This window comes from Acomys russatus, chromosome 18, assembly GCF_903995435.1.
Source record: "Acomys russatus chromosome 18, mAcoRus1.1, whole genome shotgun sequence".
Lineage (NCBI taxonomy): Eukaryota > Metazoa > Chordata > Mammalia > Rodentia > Muridae > Acomys > Acomys russatus.
Window position 1 is genome coordinate 39,605,443 of NC_067154.1, and position 12,372 is coordinate 39,617,814.

General features: G+C 39.3%; 1 pseudogene; it reads left to right on the top strand.

The window, feature by feature from the left end:
* The first annotated feature begins 1,971 nt into the window (after positions 1–1,971).
* The window catches only part of LOC127202310 (non-histone chromosomal protein HMG-17-like), a 49,064-nt pseudogene continuing 38,663 nt past the window's right edge, over positions 1,972–12,372 (top strand).

Below are 12,372 nucleotides of genomic sequence, written 5' to 3' on the forward strand. Positions count from 1 at the left end.
TCTTTGATCACTCCCCAGACCTGGTAGGGATACCTCACCTAGCCACAGAGGAAGAGGACATGCTCAGTTCTGATGCAACGTGATGAGCTGGGGTGGTTGGGTAGGAGAGCTCTCTTTTTCTGAGGAATAGAGGAAGTGGGAAGAGAGAGGGCACAATTGTGATGGCAAGATAATAATAATAATAATAATAATAATAATAATAATAATAATAATAATAATAATAATAATAATAATAATAAATCTGTGGTACCAGGAAGAGAGGAGAGAGCAGCCTATGATCAGGATGTAAAGTAAAAAAACAAATAAACCTCTTTTAAATTAATAACATAAAATTTTGCTTGTAAAATGAGTTTAAAACATCGACTTTTTATTGAAGCTCCGGCAGGTGACTGCAAAGACTTAATCAAAATGATGAGCTAGGAACTGGAGGAAGGGAGGTGGGAGATAGCAAGGCAGTGAGGTATAAGAAACACGTTGGCAATCTTTCGGAGGTGCTGTGCCAAATCTTCCCCTTTCTGCTGCCTCCCAAGGTCTGATGTAGGGCAACAACAGCTTGGAGAGATGGAAGTGGGTGAGAAATTATCACAGATGCTTCACCCACTCTCTGTGCCCCTACGGAGGCCACTGTGGTCTGAAAGAGTACTGATAACCTCTTGGCATAAGAATGCCCAGCACATGAAGAATGAAAACTTCACAAGCCTTAGACTCCTAGAATGACCAGTGTCCATATTTTCCTTTGAACGTGGGAGCATTCTAAAAGCCAGACTCAATCATCAGGTAAGCAAAAACAGGGAATTTGACTGACAACCACTAGAAAGGAAAGATACCAACTGTCCAACAGGCTCATGCCCTCATATTCTGCCTGTGACATCACAATATATCTTTAACATGAAAAGCAAATGACATTTTAAGAAGGTGTAGGAAAAGTTGTATATTAAAAAAATATATATATGAAGTAAAACAAAAACAAATGGTTTTAAAACTATTTAAAACCAAACATTTCAGATCAAGTTGTGGGATATAGCTGGGTGTTACATGGTATTTAAAGCTGTAAAAATGAGAGAGGTCTTATAAAAAAAAAAAGTACTAGTAACTTATTCATCGACAGTTCTCATCTAAATTTAAGAACACAATAGAATATTGGAAACTTCACATTAACCTCCAAAGTAGCAAGCACCTCTAGTGGAACTTCAATCTGCTGTCGTAAATATCACAACATAAGTATAAGAGCACTGAAATTTCCTCTAGCTTTCTGAGGACGAAGGAAAATAAAACAAAATTATTATTCAGTAACAATGGTAAGCAGTTGCAGAAATAAGTATAAATATATCTAATAACTATGTGCTTTTTGCTCATGAATCCTTTGGAAAGAAAAAAATCATTTTCCAGAATAGCTAACATAAAATTTCAAGATCCAAAGATGCATATACATGAAGCCCACAGATTTTAATCCACAAACTTCTGATTAGAAATCTCTCTTACAACTAGAAATATCAGCTGCCTTTAGGGTAATAGGAAGGGCATAGACATTCTTCATAGATATTCCCCTAAGGGCACAATTGTGATGGCAAGTTAATAATAATAATAATAATAATAATAATAATAATAATAATAATAATAATAATAATAATAATAATAAATCTGTGTCTGCTGGAAGTTTGCTTTGAGTGGACCATATTATAGCAGTCAAATCAGTAGCAGGCAAAGGTGTCCAGAACTTGTATGTGTTCTTACTCTGCAAAGGAGAATTAAGACTTCAGACAGAATTAAGCCTTTTAATTGGCTAATACTGATGCATGGACTTTATCCTGGATCATACAAGCAGATCAAATGCAATCACAGAGGTTTTCCAAAGTGAAAAATGGTATCAGGAAAAGCAATGTCAGAACGGTGTAGTGTGAGAAAGGCTGGACCTGCCAGGGCTGGTTTTGAAAATGGAGAAGGTCACAAGCCAATGAATTCACACGGCCCATGGAGTCTGAGAAAGGTAAGGAGACAAATTCTCCACAGCACCTCCAGAAACAACAATGGGCCGCCAGCACCTCCATAGTGGTCCCATGAGACACATGTCAAATATCTGCTCTTCTGGATTATATCATGATAAATTTATGCTGTTGGGAGCCAGTATGATTACAGCCACGCATTTCTTCTACATAGGAAACTAAAACAGTAGACATGAGGAAGTGACGTTAAAGTGAAAGAAAAAAAGTCCTTTTGCTGCTAGTCTGAGAAGCAAGAATGATATGTTTATTTATTTGTTTCTGTTCTTGTTGCTATGACAAAAACAGTTCAAGAATAGAAGCTTTTTTAATTTTAATTTATTTTTAAAAATGTATTCACTGAGCACCTTTAATCCTAGTACTTGGGAGGAAGAGGCAGGCAGATTCGAGGATTCGAGGCAAGGCTGGACTACCAAGTAAGTCCCAGACAGCCAGGCCTCTTATGACACAGAGAAATCCTGTCTCAAAAGAATCAAATGGTATATACTCACTTATATCTGCATACTAGCCCAAGGGGCATGTCCCACGAAAACCTTCACTTACCAGGAAACTGGGACAGAGGGGAAGGCATCCTATTGGGACTCTAAATGAGAGACGCATGGGAGAATAGCAAAATAAAAGGATACAGAGGGTCCTAGAAATCTACAAGTAGAACATTATGATAGGCAGATTTGGGCCCAGGGGTCCCGCTCAAACTAAGTACCAGCCAAGGACAATACAGAAGGTAAACTTTAAACCCCTTCCCAGATCTAGCCAATGGTCAGAATATTCTCCACAGTTGAGTGGAGAGTGTGATACGACTTTCTCACGTACTCTGGTGCCTCACATTTGACCATGTCCCCTGGAGGGGGAGACCTGGTGGCACTCAGAGGAAGGACAGCAAGTAGCCAAGAAGAGACTTGATACCCTATGAGAATATATAGGGGGACGTAATCCCCCTCAGAAACAGTCATAGGGGAGGGGAATAATGGGAAAATGGGGGGGGGGAATGGGAGGATACAAGGGATGGGATAAACATTGAGATGTAACAAGAATAAATTAATAATAAAAAAAAAAACACCAAAAAAAAAATCGTTTTTCCTCCCAATCATAACCCCCTCGCTCATTTACTCTGGCCCAACCCTGCTCTTCCCCATTCTCCTCCTGCAGTCCTTTGAGAGGGGGAACCCTTCTCCCCTACCAACTGGCCCTAGCCTATCAAGTCGCATCAAGACTGCCTGTATCCTCTTCCTCTGTGGCACGGTAGGGCACCCCACCAAGGGGAAGTGATCAAAGTGCGGGCAAGAGTTCATGGCAGAGACAGCCCCTGCTCCGCTTAGTAGAAGACCCTTATGGAGACTGAGCTACCTATTGGCTACAACTGAGTCGCAGGGGTTGGGGGAGGGAACCTAGGTTCTCTCCATGCATGGTCTTTGTTTGGTGCATTAGTCTCCTCAGGCCCCCCTGGGCCCAGAATTGTGGGTTCTGTTGATCTTCTTATGAAGCTCCTGTCTCCCTGTCTCCCTTCTCCTTCTATCTCCCCACTTATCCATAGGACTCTGCCCAAAGTTTGGCTGTGAGCCTTAACTTCTGCTATGATCCGTTGCTGGGTGGAGTCTTTGAGAGGACAACTATGGTAGGCTCCATCCTGCTTCTTCTCTTCAACAGCTTCCGGTGTCTATTCTATTTTCCCTTGTGAATGAGATTTGAGCATCCTCCTTATGGTATTCCTTGTTACCTAGCTTCTTTAGGTCTGTGGATTGTAATATGGCTATCCTGTATTATATGGCTAATATTAGCTTAGAAGTGAGTATATACCACAGTGCATCACACGGTGGGGAAGTCGTGGTGACGGGAACATGGGTGTGAGCAATGGTCTTCAATGTGCTTTCTCCTTTTAACTCAAATGCTCCAGAGCCCTCCCACCATGGGATGATGACACTCACACTCAAGATGGGTCTTCTCTTTTCAAATAAACCTCTCTGGAAGCATATGCATAGGCATGCACACACCCACAGGTATGTTTCCATGGTGATTCTAAATCTCATCAGATTGACAATGAAGATTGACCATCACAGTATATAACTTTCCCTAAGCAGGGTTCAAAGCGAGTAAAGCAGATCAATGTTCCGGAACTCGAGAAGCCCATTTATTTGAAAGGAAAATACGAAATAAGGAAGTAAATAAATCTAAGGCAAATCAATAACACACTTCAATAAGCACCTATCACACACTGACGACTGTGACTCAAGGTCAAGTGCATGAGATCAGTGTGTTGATGAAACAGTTCCTCCTGTACGTTCCACAGAAAACGTGTCATCTCCTTTTGATGGCAGAATATAAAATATACCTTTAGCTACTGTATTCTACACCTATTCACCAGCGGGAATTTTACTAAATGGAAATTACTAGAAGTCTGACTACAATAGGAATCACAGCAGCTTCCCTCACAAAAGAATGCATCTCCCACAAACTAAAATAAAGGTCTCCTTAAAATTATTTTCTGTATTTCTCTGACCAGGATTCTTCACACAACAGTCTGCTTTGAATCTTTCGAACTTGAAACGTGTAGCAGTGGGTGCTAATAAGAAAAACACAAAAAACATATTTCTTTTCCAAAAATCCATAGACAAACACTCAGTGTCAAGGACAGATTTTTTTCCCTGTAAGTTTTGAGGACCACCTACAACAGCCATGACAGCTGTGCTAATCGAAAAAGCAAACGAGGCCACAAAGGACTGTTCTTTGACCATGTAATCAATTTTCCACTCAATGCATTGTTCATTCTTGGAGACTTTAATGCCAGAATTGATTTTAACAGCCATTATAGAAATACTTAAGTCAAAGGGCTTGCAACCTTTTTTAGCATGACCAATGGAATTTTTTAAATAGATATGTGAATAAATCATTGAGTATGATTCATATGCTTTTTTAAAAAGGTTCTTTGAGTCACTGTCCAGACACATTCTTTATAAGTAGTCAAGTGGACTAAGTCAAATCCTATATTGAGAAACAGTGCATTAGCTCTGTTTATGCTTATAAAATCACATTTGAAACCATTTTCAAACCATTTGTATATGATTTCAGAATCTCCCAGAGAAGCCAATAGATAATCAGTTAGCATATAATAGATGATCACTATTCAACATGAAACCCAAGGAAGAAGTCGTGTAAGCAGTGCTGACAATAAAAAAGTGACCTTAATGTGCATATAAGACAGACATTGAAACCCCCAGGAATAAGGAGAGATCATGAAGAAATAACTCACGGTTACCAAGTTAGCACTCATTCCATACAGAAGGAAATGCTGAAGCAGTTAATTAAAAGTCTTTGTGTAGTCTTTAAGTATTCAGAATGATGTAAACTGGGATTCTTTGCTATTCACTCTGATAAGAGATGTTGGGGTATTCTATGCCTGAAAGCAGGTTTGTATGTGAAATGAAATCTAAGTTATAGTTGATATAGAGAAAGAGTTGGAAATGGATGTGTTCACAGGCATTTTACATGAGGAAGGTTTTGTTATGTGAAAGTAGAGCTTTCAGACTGTGTCCTGTTGTAGATAAACCTCTGATCACTGTCTGTTTAAATCACAGCAAAGATAAGATTCCCCAGTAAGAAACTGTTCTGTGAAGAATGTTATAGTCAAATTAATATTTGACTAAAATAATACAGATTCTCAGTCATATGAATGGATCATATTAGGAGCCCTCTATCTTACTCAATTATATTCATAGCTTCCTGCAAAACATGCACCCGATACTCTGTGATGTATTTAAGCTCAAACATTTTCTCTATAGTTCATAAGTTTGTGTGATATACATTATTGTCCACAGAGTGAACAGTGTCATTACAGTTCAAACCAGCATCCATCAAAATGGCCTGTGCAGTGCCTATTCTAAGAAAACGTCCTTGTGTATTGTGAGGTGTGCTAGTGGCACATATATGACATCTATCTTAATATCAGTGTCTTTATACGACATTCTGCACGCACCATGGTCTTTAATCCCATTTCCAGGTCGCAAGTGGAAATAAAGACAATGGACAAAGAATTATGTCTTTGTCTTAGTTAAGATTTCTATTGCTGTGATGAAACACCATGGCCAAAAGCAAGTTGAGGAGGAAGGGGTTTGTTTGGTTTATACTTTCACATTATAGTCCATTATTGAAGGAACTCAGGACAGTAACTCAAGCAAGGCAGGAACCTGGAGGCAAGAGCTGATGGAGAGGCCATGGAGGAGTGCTGCTTACTGGCTTGCTCCTTGTGGCTTGCTCACCTTTTATTTTCATGTGTATACACACACACACACACACACACACACACACACACACACACACACACACACACAGACGACTACCAGCTCAGGGATAGCATCACCCACAATGGGTTGTGCCCTCCCTCACCAACTATTAAGAAAATGACCTATAGATAAAACTTATAGAGGCATTTTCTTAATTGAGGCTCCCCATTTAAGATAACTTTAGTTAGCCAGCAGTCTTTTTCTTATCTTTGCCAATGTGAGTGTTGAATATCATCCAATCATCGTTAGCTAAATGTACCATCTTTAAGTGTTTCCTTAAAAATAGAAACAAGACAGAAAAGATTTTTAGTTTAGTTCTAGAAAAACCACAGTTTATTACATAACAAGAGCATAGTTTCATGAGTATAAAAAACAGTATATTTATTTATTTAATACTCAATCAAAACTCCAAAGTTGAATTCACTTAAGGATTTACATCTGATCTTATGAACGCTGCTGATAGGAAAAGCTCTTTAAAATCATTTATAGAAGACACTGAATGAAAATATTAAGGAAGAATGTAGTTGTAAGTTTCTCTTTGAAGATGGAGAAAATAAATCAGCTTTATTGAGAACATTAGGTTATTAAGAGATATGAATATAAAGATCTATTTAAGCATGCATTAAAAATGGCATCACACTCTCCACAGGGCCCCCTGTGACTAGGATAACAATCTCAAACTGAAAACTTTTATTGGTGATTTAGAGCCTTATTCCTGGTTCTCTAAACAAAGGGCATGCAGACACTGTCTTAATCTTCTTTGAGGACTAGTGTGGCCTTCAAAAGTCAAACATGTAAACTTTTCAAGCAATATGCTTTGTTCACTGTCACTATCTTCCTTGATCTCAGAGTATAATTTGGACTCCACTTACAGAATATTAAATGAGTTTAGCCTTGTCTCTAATAACAGCATTTAAAACTAGCAGATCACTGCTGTGTCTCAACAGCAGTCATGCATATCTCTGCATTGGGTGATACATTTTGCATAGAATGGACTGCCTATTCCTTTGATATCACTTTAAAAATTATCTGTGAAGTCAAACCTATGTTTATTGGCTTCAGTAAATTTTGGATACTTAAGGATGTGGATTCAAGATAACTAAGATCAAGTTCTCAAGAAGATTTTTTTTTTTTTAATTTATTCTTGTTACATCTCAATGTTTATCCCATCCCTTGTATCCTCCTATTCCTCCCCCACCCCATTTTCCCATTATTCCCCTCCCCTATGACTGTTCCTGAGGGGGATTACATCCCCCTATATATTCTCATAGGGTATCAAGTCTCTTCTTGGCTACTTGCTGTCCTTCCTCACTTATATCTGCATACTAGCCCAAGGGGCATGTCCCACAAAAGCCTTTACTTACGAGGAAACTGGGACAGAGGGAAAGGCATCCTATTGGGACTCTAAATGAGAGACGCATGGGAGAACAGCAAAATAAAAGGATCCAGAGGGTCCTAGAAATCTACAAGTAGAACAATATGATAGGCAGATTTGGGCCCAGGGGTCCCGCTCAAACTAAGGCACCAGCCAAGGACAATACAGGCAATAAACTTTAAACCCATACCCAGATCTAGCCAATGGTCAGAATATTCTCCACAGTTGAGTGGAGAGTGTGATACAACTTTCTCACGTACTCTGGTGCCTCACATTTGACCATGTCCCCTGGAGGGGGAGACCTGGTGGCACTCAAGAAGATTTTTTAAGGCAGGTGTTAGACTTCAGTTGTCTGACTTTCAAATATACATGATTCCTTGACTAGATTAATTATGAGAAAATACAATCATTAATGATGTATGAATAATATTTAAGTGTTCTTAGACTTTTCTATAAGCAGGTAGATGCAAAATTGTCCCTTTGATTAATTAGATAGTAAAGCATCTCATGTGTTGATGATGATGATGATGACGATGATGATGATGATGGAAGTACAGCTGCTGTTAAAAAGGGGGGGGGGATAATTGCGAAGGTATAAACACAATTCTACTGACCTTTAATGTATACTTCAAGGATTCTCTCTGCAATTTCTTCCCTAGAGTAAGCAAATCTTGGAGATTAGATTACTTTAGCACAAGCCTAACCTCAATTATTTAAGACCTCAAGTTCAAGAATAACACTTTTGATGCTTCCTGCATCATAACACTTTCAACACATAATATTTTGAACCTTTACAGATTTAACCCTTAAAAATCATAGCTGTGAAAACTTAAGAAACTGAAGCATAGAGAGGTTCAATAACCTGCCATCACACAATCCCAAAGCTCTTAATTGGTACAGCTGCTGACAGAGCTTCTGAGTCTATGCTCATGACCGCAGGACCTTAGTGACGTAGAGAAACAGAATATCATTCTTTCTTTGGAATGTAAATATATCTTCTGTTTTAGCATACACAGGTAAATAAATACTGGTTAGTCTCCAAAAGATGGTATAGCTATTAAAAACCTCATTCAAATTTCTTTCCCTCACCCCATGGACAGCAGGGACAAGTTCCCCTCTAGCATCCTTCATCCATGGCACAGAAGAGGCTTAAAATATCTTATATTTGTCCTACATAATTTTGGCTTCTGAAAGAAATAGTATTTACTAGTCTATGACTCAACCACGAATAGACGCCAAACGCAAATAATTTTCTGTCCTTGTAAATTCATACTTTAGTTTTCATCTAGGAAAAAAAAAACTAAGATATTTGTTCCTTTCCCCTTTTTATAACCCCACCTTGAACCGATTCTTTTTTTAATTTTATATTCTACTCTGTATTGGGGAATTATCATTTTTCAGGTTAGAGTTATCTCCATCTTATTAAAACAGAACGTCTTACATTTCCCCTTTCTGACCAGACTGATCCTGGTTGGCTAAAAGGCCAGAAAAACAAATAGACATTGCAAACAACTGCAGGTAGAATAAAAGTAGTTTAAATCAGTAGGAAGCAGCACTCTATGAGACAGGTGGTAGCATTAGCAATGTAAAAACTCACTTGGTTTTAAGAAACTGTGATGGAAAACACACTGTTGTACAAGTGCAGCCAGCAAGGCCCCTCTGATCTGGACAGCACCTCCACACTCTCCTTCCTCCTCCTTAAATTCTCACAGAGAATCTTACATCTCTCAAGTAAGCTTTCCCCTATGTCTTCCTCCATCATTCTCAGTCCATGAGATACAGAGTATAGCAAGTCAAGGCATGAAGACCCCAAGAGCAAAACATGAGCATGTATTTATCCATACAGTTAGCATTAGTTGGCACCAGGATATTAAAATTTTTGTAAAGAAAGAAGCCAAGTGTGACAACGCAAACCCACTCCACCATCAAGGAAAAAGGATACTAGGAAATTCTACCAGCTGGGATGCTCCATCTACTAGACCAGTCAAGCCAGCAAGAGAGACTGAAGGCTGAGAGCTCTATACAGCTGCCCAGCATAGTAGTGCCACCTTGAACAATAGCACTGAGTCATCCAGGAAGAGTGACAGCCTAGCAAGGCCAGAAGGCCATTGCTGAACTTAGCTGAATTCCTCTCTGTGTTCAGCCTTCCTTCTCAGGAAAGACATATGGCACTAATCAGAATCCAGTTTTCATTTCTTCCAAGTAACAAACTTGAATAAAAGTGAAAGAAAACTAGTTCTCATCTCTACATAAAATAATTGGCTACACCTGCTTAAAAAAATTGAAGAGGAATATTGTTTTTAAATCCAAATTATTTTACTCTACAAAATAGAAGATTCGAGTAGAAATGTTGGGAGAAACTTTTTCCTCTTTTGTTGAAAATGTATTTTTCCTTATAGAATATATCTTAATCATAGTTTCCCTTCTCTTGCTCCTCCCTCTTCCTCCCCACCTGTCCTCTAATCCAGATCTACCTCCGTTCTATCGCTCATTAGGAAAAAAAAAAAAAAACAAAACTTCTAGGGAGGAAAAATAAAACAAACAAACAGAAGGAAAACAACCCAAGAAAAGGCACAAGAAACATAGACACAGACCCACTTGTTCCCACACTCAAAGATCCCATAAAAACATAAAACTGTAACCTATAATTTATACAGAGAGGACATATAAAATTTGAAATGGGAGAAAAATAACTAAATATATAAGCAATAATATAAGGGAAGTAAAACAACAACAAACAATAGAAAGGAGCAAGCCCTGACACTACATTGTGACACAAGGAAGTTTAAGATGCCAATTGCACTCATTTTCTGTTGGCCATCCACCGCTGGGCATTCGGACTGCCCTTCAGAGTAGTTTGTTTCCCCAGTGAGATCCCCTTGGAAAAAATAAAATTTCATTTTCAAGTGGTTATCAATTGCATATTGCTTCTGGATTAGGGATGAGGACATGTGCCCACTTTCCCCCTTTCAGCTCTAGGACCCCATCTGGCGCAAACCTGTATAAGCCCTGTGAGTGTTGCCTCGGTCTCACATAGATCCTGTTGACTTTGAGAGTTCAGTTTCCCTGGTGTCCTCCATCGCTCTGGGCTCTTTACCCTCTGCCTCCTCTCCCACAGGGTTTCCTGAGCCCTGCAGTGAGGAATTTATAGACATTCCATTTAGAGCTGAGTATTCCAATGTCTCTTATTTTCTGCATAAAGTCTGGCTGGAGTCTCTGCATTTGTTCCCACTGCTGCAGGAGGAAGCTTCTCTAATGATGAGCATGATGCTGACCTATGAGTGCAGCGGAGTGTCAGTAGAGAGTCATTTGATTGCTGAGTTCCTTTAGTAGGATGGCAGGTTTTGGTTTCATCCTTAATCTCTGAGTTATCTAATCTCAGATTCTTGGTCCTTGAAGCAGGGTAGAACTTGAGTTCCATCCTACAAAATGAGCTTTTGGTCAAATCAAATGTCTGTTGATTACTCTCAGAAGTTTGTGTCACCATTACACTAGCACATTTTGCAGGAATGACACTGTTGTAGATTGATTGGCTTGTAGCGGGGTGACATTTACATTTATCCTTTGATAGCATACTGAATACCGACCTGTACCAAAGATGCTGGCCCACAGGGGTGAAGGCTCTATGTAGGAATCAGATCAACTTCTCCATGTTCCATGAGTTATGTGGGCATTGCCTTCAGCAACAGATCCTTGCTGTCGGTTTGTGGAGAGAACCAATGTCTTGGCAACAGCATGGATGTTCAGGAATTTCCATGGGATCCCTTTGGTCAACAACCTCGATTACTCCTGTAAATGGAGGCTTCATTTTGTGATAAGAGGTATCCAGTTGGGGCTCTGTCCCCCCATTATTTTGTGATTTCATTTAGATTGCCTGTGTGTGTGTGTGTGTGTGTGTGTGTGTGTGTGTGTGTGTGTGTGTGTGTGTGTGTTTGGAAGCCTCTACTGTGTTAGATTTCCATACTACCCATCAAATGGCTGTCTTTTCCTGTGTTCCCTCCCTCCTTCTCTTTCTTTACCCTTCTCCCTTGATCTTCCCATTCCACCAATCCTTTCATAATTATTTAATTTCCTAGAGATCTGTCTGCCCCCAACCCCACCACCAGTCCCTTGCTCTATGCCTAACCTCTGTAATTCTATAGTCTGTAGTTTTGTTGTCATTGACTTACCAGATAATATCTACATATAAGAAAATATATACCATATTTATCTTTCTGTGTCTGGGACTGGAAGCTCTCTTGGGATAATTTTTTTTTCCTAGTTCCATCCATTTGCCTGAAAATTTCATGATTTCATTTTTTGATGGCTGGGTGATATTCCATTGGGTAAATGTATCATATGTTCTTTATGCATTTACCCACTGACAGACATCTAGATTGTTTGCAATTTCTTGTTATCATGAATAGAGCACCAGTGAACATGGTTGGGCAAATGTCTCTGTGGTAAGATGAAGTATCCCTTGGATATATGCCCAAGAGTGGTATACCTGGATCTTAGGTAAATCAATTCCCATCCTACTGAAGAACCACCACACTGATTTCCATAGTGGCTTTGCAAAGTTTGCACTCCCACCAGCAGTGGGTGAATATTCTCCTTAATTCACGTTCTTGCCACCATGAGCTGTACTTATTTTATTGATCTTGACCATTCTGACTGGTATAAGATGAAATCTCAAAGCACTTTTGATTTGCATTTCTCTGATGACTAAGGATACTGAACA